The sequence below is a fragment of the Gouania willdenowi genome, chromosome 12, assembly GCF_900634775.1.
Source record: "Gouania willdenowi chromosome 12, fGouWil2.1, whole genome shotgun sequence".
Lineage (NCBI taxonomy): Eukaryota > Metazoa > Chordata > Actinopteri > Blenniiformes > Gobiesocidae > Gouania > Gouania willdenowi.
Window position 1 is genome coordinate 28741047 of NC_041055.1, and position 12074 is coordinate 28753120.

Below are 12074 nucleotides of genomic sequence, written 5' to 3' on the forward strand. Positions count from 1 at the left end.
AAATCCACAAAGAAGAGTGATGGAAAGGATCAGGTACATGAAAGGATCAGGCACTGACACCAACGTTAACGTCACTCTTCTTTGAGGATTTTTACTGGACTGCTTTTGTGTTGTGTTGTGTTGTGTTGTGTTGTGGCATTCATCATTCTTTGTTGTGTTGTATTGTGTCGTTTGTCATTCTGTGTTGTGTTGTGTTGTGTCTGTCATTTTGTGTTGTGTTGTGTTGTGTTGTGTTGTGGCGTTTGTCATTCTGTGTTGTGTTGTGTTGTGTTGTGTTGTGTCTGTCATTCTGTGTTGTGTTGTGTTGTGTCTGTCATTTTGTGTTGTGTTATGGCGTTTGTCATTCTGTGTTGTGTTGTGTTGTGTTGTGTTGTGTTGTGTTGTGTTTTGTTGTGGCGTTCATCATTCTTTGTTGTGTTGCATTGTGTCGTTTGTCATTCTGTGTTGTGTTGTGTTGTGTTGTGTCTGTCATTCTGTGTTGTGTTGTGTTGTGTCTGTCATTCTGTGTTGTGTTGTGTTGTGTCTGTCATTTTGTGTTGTGTTGTGTTGTGTTGTGGCGTTTGTCATTCTGTGTTGTGTTGTGTTGTGTTGTGTTGTGTTGTGTTGTGTCTGTCATTCTGTGTTGTGTTGTGTTGTGTCTGTCATTTTGTGTTGTGTTATGGCGTTTGTCATTCTGTGTTGTGTTGTGTTGTGTTGTGTTGTGTTGTGTTGTGTTGTGTTGTGTTGTGTTGTGTTGTGTTGTGTTGTGTTGTGTTGTATGACCACCCTACTATTCTCGGTTCATGCCACGTGGTCTTCAAAAACTGGAGGCTCACACTTCCAGGTAAAATATTTGCTAATCTCCTTTTCATTGGCCACCAGAGGTCAAGACATTAAACAGTCCAACTCCTTAAGTTATAGAAACAAATTAAAGATGTCAATAATCATCTGCCCTCCTTTTAGTAGTTTACATTACAACTTTAAAAAAAGATAGTTTCAGTCTGAAGTAAAAAGCACATTTTTATTCAATATGGGTTTGTATTTTTCTGATTTAGTTTTAATCTCTATTAGGACATTTTAATTTTAGTCTAGTTTGAGTAGGGAGTGAAGTGATGAACAAACTACAATAAATAATATTGAGAATCACTGACATCCATGTCTGACAAAGAAATCACAGTAAAAATAAAGACAAAACACTTCTCTGTGTCCGTTCACAGGACTCCACTTCCCACACAATTTTCCGACAATGTCAATAAACGAAGAGTTAAGAGTGAAAATTAAAACAAAAATGTTTCAAGCATCAAATTTCAACCTTTTACATCTTTTTTTGAGCAAAGAATCTTTGATTTATTGATCAATGAGGCCTATATTATGGATTTATCTACGGTGGCCCTAAATGCTCACAACTCAACACAATAGAGCACTTCAGTCTCAAATAATTATGACATTTTGTTACTTAATAATTCAATAGGCACACTGTATTTTTTTGTTTGATATGATTAATTATTTTTGAGATATGGCCAATTTAGTGAGGGGGGTATGTGTAGGTTTTTGCTCGTCCTTATTTTTCTTCCATTTTCAGCTTCCAATATCTCAGGAACTACATCACATAGAACACAGAAATTTGGTATAATAATACAGCTCCACCTAATCTCTCAGAATATACAAAAATATCTGCTATACATCCTATCTGGTGGACATCCCAGCTCCTCAAAGTTGGAAAATGTTTGTCAGGGTTTGGGTCTGGAACATGTTTGGGCCTTCAGTAAACAACTTAGCATATGCCTCATCTCCCTGTAATTTGATCAGCTTTGAGCTACGAACATAGACTGTTCACATCACTAATGATTAGTCACATACTGTATGCATTGGTTCTTGGGTCACACACTCTAGAAATCTGAAAAAAAAACTTTTCATTGGCCCATAACTGCATGTGGTAATATAAGAAAATCTTTATATTTTGGACCCCGACTTTGGGTTACCTTTTTCATCACTCGCGGATATTTAAAATCTACCAAATAGGATGTACAGTATAACAGATGTTTTTATATATTCTGAGAGATTAGATGGAGCTGTATTACTCTGCACAATTTCAGTTTCCTATGTGGTGTAATTCCTGAGATATTGGAAGCTGAAAATGGAAGAAAAATATGGACGAGCGAAAATCGACACATACCCCCCCTCACTAAATTGGCCACATCTCAAAAAGCATTAATTCAATCAAACTAATAATTTACAGTGTGCCTATTGAATAATGAATAGTAACAATAAATTGGACCTTATTTTAAAACATGAAATAACCTAAAATGAAGAATCCCACAACACAACACAAAATACCCCAAGAGCTCATTTGACTACAATAGCTTTAATGATATTTGATATTCATCAGTTAATCAAATGTGTCCATTTCTTTGAAGTAATTTGACATTGTTAATATTATTATTTCACAACTCTCTTTTTTAAAGGTATAGGCACTGAAAAATAATTTAAAAATAAGTGAGACATGCTTGTGTTGTTTCTCTGCTCATGTATCTTCTCTGTCATTGACATCTTCTTTTCTTTCTAAGATCCATCTTTGCTTTGCAAATGTTCACCATTCTCACCAAAAAGACAAAAAATCAAGTCTTTATTTTCTGTTCTAGAAATTTCCCAGCAGGAAAGTGCAAGGTGGGGGCGGGGTAGAAATTCTTGATTGATTGAAGAACATTTGGGTGTTGCTAAAGAGATGCGAGGCCTCAGGGACATCTGCTATAAGCCTCTTTCAGATGTAATGTCTCGCTGTAATGAGATCTGCCAAAAGAACTTCATCACAAGGAAGAGAGAGATGGAGTCAATAAGGTCAATTTGGAAAGAGCAGGAAAGTGGGAGTTTTTGGGCTCTCTCTCACAGTCCTGCTAACTCAACGCTAACACCAGCGAGAGCAATTATCGGCCTCATTGACATCTTTGGATTTCACACGATTTAGGATTTGGATTAACCAGTTCCACATAAATCAAGGTAAGAAATTGAACGTCTTTCTCCAGTGAGACGCTTTGTTCTATTTGGAGCCATTGAGATCTGACAGAAAGAATATTTGTTGGGAGATCTTAGAGTTTTTATATAACTACTCTCAGCTTGAATCCATTCCTCGTCTATGCAAGACAAAAGAGGGAGAAATATAAATGCTTCTTGCCTGCCACGGATCCAAAAAGCATATCAGCGATTTCTTTAACAGATGAGAACCCAATGTATGTTGGTTGGTCAGCATGTCTCTGACAGAAACAGAGGATAACTGTGTTTCTTGTGTTGTCCAACCAGCAGGCAGCCTCTGGGGTGCCTAAGTGTGCCATCTGTGACCAGCTCTGCCATGGCATCATAGCCTGTACCAGTGCCACTGGTGATGAGGACATGGTGGAGAGCACATGACTTCTGTTTTTGGCCAGGAGAGGATAGCGGCCAACATGAAGGAGTCGTTTAATCATCTCTCCGAGTACAGACAAAAATGAGATGGTAAAATTACACTTCCCTGACTGGAACATTTTTCCTTCATACCTGCTTCTCGTGAATGCCAACGATCTCACTCACATTCTCTCTGTTGGATAGCAAATTTAGAAACTCCCATTTGGCCGTGCTTTAGCTGCCATTGGACAAGATGAAATTGCCCATGGAGCCTTAAAGTGTATTTGTAAATCACTATATTAACAAAAGTATATTAATATTTTAACATTATCTTACCTGATAACATAATTAATATATAGGTTATTGATATCAACTGATATTGGCTTCAAAAATAAAGAGTAACTAAACCCCAAAATATTTTTTTACTGCTGGTTATGAAGTAGTGTTGTTGATTAATTCATGTCCAACTCTTTACATTTTAGGCAAAGTATTTCAATTCCATGTGTTTTGTTGTAAAAATGTAAGAGTGACCGCCCTCTATGGGTTGAAACCCGCCCCTTATATAAAAATGAGCAACTGTGAACTCTCCAATCTGTGGTGAGTCGGTTGGACAGAGACAATTGATTTAGCATAGCATAGATTGTTCTTTGGAGATTTTATAGTATAGACTGGGCGTGTCTTAACTGCTCCAGGAGCCCCACCCATTATCAAGGCATTTTTTTAAATTTCCCTCCTACCTCAGAGTTTAGTTACTCTTTAAGTATCAGATATTGGCCATTCTGCCAATATAATTAACCAAAAAAATAATCTTGATCAACCCATAGACGCCCGTAGAAAGCTTGACTAAGCGACGCCATCTTGTAGGTATGGAGAAGACTGCAGGAGTGCTTTTAAATCACTGGAGGTAAGAAGCGCTAAACAATCTTAACGTAGAATTAATGCCGATTTCAAAAAGGTTTGATTATTTCTTTATTTTTGTCATATGAAGCTATGACACACAATGCTTGGATCTTGTAGAAATAACATTTTTACCATTCAAATACAAAATTTAAGTCGGTAGTAAATATGGATGTAACGATTCACTCAACTCCCGATACGATTCGATTCACGATACTGGGTTCACGATACAATTCTCTCACTATTTATTTTACAAAATGGGACTGTAGAAACAATAAAGGAATAATACAAATGAAGAAGAAGCCTATTAATTTAAATTCTGGTTCTATAGTAAACAATGCAAAACTGCATAATAGTTCTTTTTCTTTTTAAAAGTGCAACTGAAAATGTATTTTGTGCCTTAACAATTGGACTTTAAAAAAACAACAGTCATTTCACTGTATTTAAGTCAGATATTTGTTTGGACCAGCAGAGGGCGCTGGTACCCCAGTGGTCGGTTGGCATGCAGATATCTTGCAGTGAAGAAGAGATGCTAAGCTAGCAGACAGAGCTAATAGAAAAAAGTGACTTTTACAGATATTCACGTAATATTACAGATATTTTTTCGGTGCTAAAGGGGTAAGGAATCATTTATGAACATGTTTAAAAGTAGAAGGCGGCCAGAAAGAAAGTATTAGCAGATTCCGCCCGCCGCCTACACTTCTGCTGGTTAGAAAAAGTACTGCGATTGAATTTTCACAGTATCGATGTGTATCTTTATTCATTTGTCATGAATAAATGACATGTTTTATATAACGTAAGTTGAAGTAATTTTCTTATTTTGCAGGATGAATGATTACTGATGTTACATCATTTTCAGCTTTGTTTTGTCTCCATTTGCTAGTGGGCCAACATAATAAAGTGTCTGTAGAATAATTATGTATTTCCACTAAAGAAACTTTGATCTCTAGAATTAGATGTGTGTGGTGGAGCGGGAATATTGGTATCGGTTATCGAGGAAATAAAATACCGACATTACGAATCATCACCAAAAAATCCGATATCGTGCATTGTTGAGTCATTTATTTACCAAAGAGTTATTGTAGCTATTGGTTTCTACAGAGTAGTTTGATAATTAATAAATCTTCCTCATCAAAAACAGTTTTCAGCACAATAAAAGATGAATGGACAGATGGATGGATTGAACTCGCTCATGGCCTCAAACTGGGGAGCCAAAAGTGACAATGAAGATGAAACTCTCGTCTGGTTGCTGCCAGAACATAATTAATGGCTTTCCAGCTCCTGTTTGTCACATATCTTTCTTTAAACACACACACACACACACACACACACACACACACACACACACACACACACACACACACACACCCTGTAGGTTTTTAAAATGAGCGTCAAAGAAAACTTTTTAAAACAGCAGAAACAAACTTGCGATTGTGAGGAAATACTTTGTTACTGTACTTAATTACAGTAAGTACAGTAATTAAGTTCAGTTTTGATGATCCACCTGGAATTAGAAGCCAAAATAACATCTTCTATAACACCTTTAAACTAACTTCGCCGGTGCAAAATCCCTGTCTTATTATTGAAGGGACATTTGTTTTACTTTTTTTCTTAATTTAGTAGCATGTACTTTTTTTTCCTTTTATTCAAGTAAGGTAGCAACTTCAATACTTTTACCAGAATAATTTTTTTATTGAAGTAAAAAATGCCGCACTCGTAAATATCACATTTTAGCCTCCCATTTAAAAATCCTTTCTTTCCTTTTAAATCTCAAAATGGTTTTGGCCCTCCCAACCTCTCTGAGCTTCTACACCTGTTTTCTCAGCTCAGCTGATCAGCTGCTGTTAAGGGTTCCAAAAACCAAACGGAAGCTCAGAGGGGAACGTGCGTTTGCTGTTGCTGCTTCAAAACTGCGGAACGATCTTCCTCAGCACCTGTTTTTAAGTCCCTTCTTAAGACCCATCTCTTTTTCTTGGCCTTTGACACCTAGTAGGACATCAATTTTAGTTCTTTTTATTTATTTTTCATTTATTTCACTGTGTACCTTGACTCGCGTTTTTTGCTTCTTAGTTTATTTTGTATTTCATGTTTTATGCCTTTTAATTTATTTTGTATTTCAAATGTTATGTATTTTATTTATTCTTCTTCTTTGGTCAGCTGTGGTTGTTTTAAAGTGCTTAACAAATAAAGTTGGATTGGATTGGATTGGATACTTTTACTTCAGTACTGAAGACTTGTACTTTTCCACCTCTGTGGATTTGAGAAACAGACCTTTTCATGATGCTGTCAGAGAACTCGAGGAACCATGAAAGCATGTGGACTAAAGCTCCCCACTGCTCCCACATGGATCCAGTCTGTCCATCACTGCACACTTGGTGACACCATCAATCAGTCAAACACAAAGCATGACAATGAACAAGAATAACACACGGTTTTAAATCAGGGTTGTAGAATCACAAAGTGGATCAAAACTTTACTAAAAGTCACATAAACTCCATGTACGGACTAATGTTGGCTATTTACAGTGCCACATCTCCTTTAATTTAATCAAAAGAAGAGCATGAGCTACAGTAGATTTATGAAAGGATGAGAAATATAAGCTCCTTCCCAAATTCGGCTTCTGTCTGCAAATCCAGTGGGAGGCCACACTAAACCCCATGTGCAGGGTGACAAAGATCTGACGACCTGTTTAACTGAACCACAGCATTCCTTGGCTGCGAGAAGAGATTTTCTTTTTCTCTTTTTTTTTCTGGAGAGACAACAGTCAGTGCTGCACTCCACAAATCTGGACTATGTGGGAGAGTGGCCAGATGGCAGAAGACAGCAGCGCGGAGTTTGCAAAAAGGCAGAGAAGGACTCAGAGAGCATTACGCAAAATACTGTGGTCTGGTTCAATGAAGTCCTGCCAACGCAAACTCAACACTTGGGTGTGTTTTAAGGCCATCGGCAGCGATTCATTTGAAGCAAAGCATCGTGGTGTTGATATTGTTCTCTCAGTGCTGAAAAACTGTTCATTTACAAGGTTACGCAAATACGCTAAATTAAGACATTAGGAAAACAAATGTGTTCAATAGTTGTTTTTTGGAGAAAAAAATTGACATATGTTGAATTTTTTCACTGAAATGCGTTCAAGAATGCTGAATTAGGGGTGTGAATTTGCAATTAATATGACCATACGATACGATATATCCCGATAATAAACAACACGATATATATCATGATAACAATAATTACAAATTTTACCTTTACAAGTACAAAATGGAATGAAATACAATTTATTTCATTTTTTTTTTAACTTGCAAGAAAAAAATAAACGGTAACTAACTGCAATTCAAGTTCCAATATCAAAAACAAGTGATGTTATCAAACTGTCGAATTACATTTTAAAAAAAAGTTTAACTTGTGCTAAACAAAAACTTATCCAGTACAAACATCTATAAAAGTGTCCAGTATGTTTTATGAAAATAAAGTGCAATCAACTTCCAACTAAAATGCATTGAGGAGTGAGGAAGTTTAACAAGGTCTGATGATGCGTTCACTGACACGTAATGACTGGGCATTCACATGCTATGCATATTTTAGCTCAATTAAATGTTTAAAAAAACATGATGAAAAAAAATATTTGGACATTTTTTGGATCCATACGATAATCGTGCGGTAAGATATCACGATATATCACCATATCTATTTTTTCATATGCCCTTATGCTGAATGGATGGATGTTAATTGATTTAATCTCATTACTTTACATTAAAGTTTTGTTCTTTTGTGTTTGCATGATGGAATGACAAAAAAAACACAATTTGAATCTTTGGACCAAATTACAGTAAATTCTGTTAAATCATCCATCAAGTGTTTTCTGTAGGTTTTTAAGAGTAAAGCAGACATTGAATAACAAATGTGTACAAGACTTAACAGTGGAAACTTGCATGTCAATATATTAAAAATGATCAGTTAATGTCTACTTTTCTAAAAAATAATAATAATAATAATAAAGCCCCAATAGGTAACAGTCCTTTGTGTGTTCGTCAGCAACAAATATTAAAAACTATTAATGTAAAAAAGACTGTTTTGGAGAGAAACTCAGAGCCTTCAATGAACCTCCTCAACCTTTAAAGTATTTATGTCTCTATTTATATTTATTAGGGGAATTAAATGGACTCCGGAGGTAATTCTTTTCCAATTGTGATCCATGAAGTCGTAGAACATTTCTAAGTGTATGATTTATTAACAGAAATGAACATTAGGAATATATCTAAAGAATCACACAGATCATAAGTGATTGATTGCAGACATGCGTCACTAATGTATTTTCCTCTTCTTCTTCTTCTTCTTCTTCTTCTTCTTCTTCTTCTTCTTCTTCTTCTTCTTCTTCTTCTTCTCGTCATAAATCAGTTCAGTCTCCACTGAACAAGCATGTGTTTAATAATGTAAAGGTCATATGGTTCTTACAATCTGTTCTTTAACATATATATAGAGTTAACCTCCTTTAAAAGGAGAGAACCAATTGAGTAAATCAAAAAAAAATAATAATAAAGGATTTATAGGTCAAAATAAAGGCAAAAGCTGGAGATTTAAAACAAACATAATTTAGGAGAAGATTAATCACAATAGTCAAACACATATTGTACTATTCAACCAATTAAATATAAAATATGAAAACCAGTCATCATGACTACCAATCATTCAACATATACTGATTTTCTAATACAAGCACATTCATTCAATTCAATTCAATTTTATTTATATAGCGCTAATTACAACAGAAGTCATCTCAAAGCGCTAAAAAACGTGAATAATTTTTGTTAATTGTAAAAAAGCTTTGGACCTCTTTGTTTCCCAAGGATTGTTTACAATAATAATAATAATAATAATAATAATAATAACAAGTGGAAATTATGAACAATCTAGGATGAGTTTGTTTTTATAGATGGAGTGGTTTGACCAAAATTTAGAAAAAGTGCCAAATTTGGACCGCTAAATTCCAAATTGCAGAATTCCTGTTGGATTTAGGTTATGAAAATGAAAGTATATAAAACAGTCATTATTGTTTGTGGTGTTTTTATTTGAAAAAAAGAAAAATCTGTGATATTATTGTCACTATTGTTTGTATATTTGTATTTATTTGTATATATTTTATTTATATTAGTTTTTCTATTTTATTAGTTTTTCTATTTATATTAGTTTTTCCATTTTATAAGTTTTTCCATTTTATAAGTTTTTCTATTTTATATTATTATTTATTCTTTGAGGCCTTAACGGGGAACTTGAGGCCATTATTTCATTATATAAACGTTCATTCCCATGATGACAAATACAAATTCTTGAATCCTTTAATTATGTATTATTTTTTTATGCGCAAAACAATTTAAAAAAAATACAATAAAATAAAAATCAAAAATATAAAAATGTATTTTTAATCAGTAATTTTTTTTTATTATTTCAGTTGAACCCATTTTATTTCCAGGCGACCCCACATGGGGTCACGACCAATGTGGATGCAAGAAAATAAAGAAGTAAACAAATGCTTTTTGAAGCTCATAAGTTGTTTAGCATATAGCCTACATTGCATTAAAAGACATCCCTGCACTTCAAAGTCTAATCTGGTGCTCTACATATTCATCTGTTTTCTTTTTTTTTGCATCCAAAGACTTGCTAAAAAATGCTGAAGACAGAGATTTCACCAAAGCAGGTGCAGACAAACAGATGTTACACTTTACACGCACAAGCATTTGTAAAAGTAGTAGCATGCGCGGCGCGCCTCAGCGTGAGATCTATTTCAGTGCATCTGTTTGTTCTGTTGTTTTCACTTCAGGATTAAATTTAGTTCAGCACGAGCTCCCTGTTGTGTAAAAATAGAAACTCCAGTTGGTCAAAGATCGACACCTGACAATGACTCTTCTCAGGTGTGTCTAAATAAAGCCTACGACTGTACCACAGGTGATGGAACGGCCCTAACGACATTTTTAAAATGTTCACACGCTGCTGCTTGTCTGAGATATTAAAGCATAGCATCGTAGCATTTCTAAAAGTCTTCAGTAAGGCCCAGAACTGAATTTGTTCCGGTGTGACGGTCTGAGTTTACCTCCGTACTGAGATTCTCTTACAATCTCAGTACGTGACTGCTACGTACTGGGATGTACCCGTGCTGGATTAGCCATGCACAGAGATTACTGTACTGATTTAAAAAAGAAAGTGTTTACTTGTACGGTTGCCATGCGGACAATCCCTGGTGCTATTGGTACAGTTACCGAAGTGCACGTACGTAGCGTCTGAGGGTTAGGTTATAACTCAATAACGTAACAATGGTTTAGTCTTAATCACGGCCAAATAGGGACGCTGCGTATGGATAGAATGTCGACAGATTGAAACGGCAACCGTATGGATAGCCACTGCCTTTTAAAAAATGCTTAAAATTGCAATATGTTTGCTCCTTTTAATGCATTTTTGCTACATTACTCCCATTTCTTCAAATTTCTATGCATTTTCTGCACATTTTTTCACTTTCATGACATTTTTGGCACTTTTAAATCCTTTCCACCACTTTTCCCACCTAATGACATATGTTGACCCATTATTGTCACTTTTAACCTCTTTTCACCATATTTTATGCTTATTTTATGCTTATTTAACCACATTCACGATTTGCCATGCCCATTATTTGCCAGTTTAAACTAATTGTTCTTACTTTTTAAATTATATTACTCCCTTTTCTGCCACTTTAAAGCTAATATTGACACTTAGAATGCTTTTTACCACTTTTCCTCTCCGTTTTTTGGGTGTTTGCAACTTTTAACCAATTTCTGTGGTTTCTAAAATCCTATTTCACCACCTTTTTTAATCCATTTTGTTTCTGATTAAAACAAGGATTTACATCTTTAAGATGACTATATGCTATGGAGCAAATAATAATAAACTTCCTGGATAACAGTTAATATTATTCAGATAATAATAAATAAATGTGGTTATCACAGATTCATAGAACAATGGACCATCATTTTACTGACTTTATGGATGGACCCCAAAAATCTCTCCTCTTTATTCCCCTTATAGACGACCCTGTCAGTTTAATTATCCTTATGCCGGTACAATCACAAGCAACACGTCAATAATATCATCCCAACGGAACTTATTATATAGAACGATCTCTGTTTGACTGGTTTGTGTCACATTAATATAAAAAGTCCATTTGTAACATTTTTAGGATCATTTCTCTTGGACCACTTTAGACTCTGATTGAATTAAGTGATATCTGACTCTAGCTCTGTCACATGTGCACCATTTAACATGAGACGCATGCAGGAGCTACTTACTCATTCTGAGCACTCAATCCAAAGCAGTTGTTTACAGCAGAGAGAATCAGATCTGCTTACTCAGGTAAATTGGACAGAAATTGATTATGACGTGTCTCGTGAGCCTTGATAATAGACAGGAATACATTTGACACTTAACATCTGCACACATTAGAGATGACAAAGCAATTTAAGCCTCAAGTATCAACAAAACATATGATAGAGAAAAAGAAAATAACTGTTTAACACAAGCGTTGGTGATAAAACTATTACCGTAATGTTTGTATTAAAGCAGAAATGTGTGCCGCAGATGTGTGTCGTTTCTTTATTTTTTAAATCTTCTATGGCAGGTATAGGCAACCACATGTGGTCCTTAGTGTCATTTTTTGTGGCCCGCCAAAACAAATCCTTCAAAAATTGTTATTCAAGAAGTTGGAAGAAATATGAAGCGCAACATAATACACAAAAAATTCCATCAAAAGACAATGACTCATAAAACATGAATTGACAACAAAGACAGACACAACA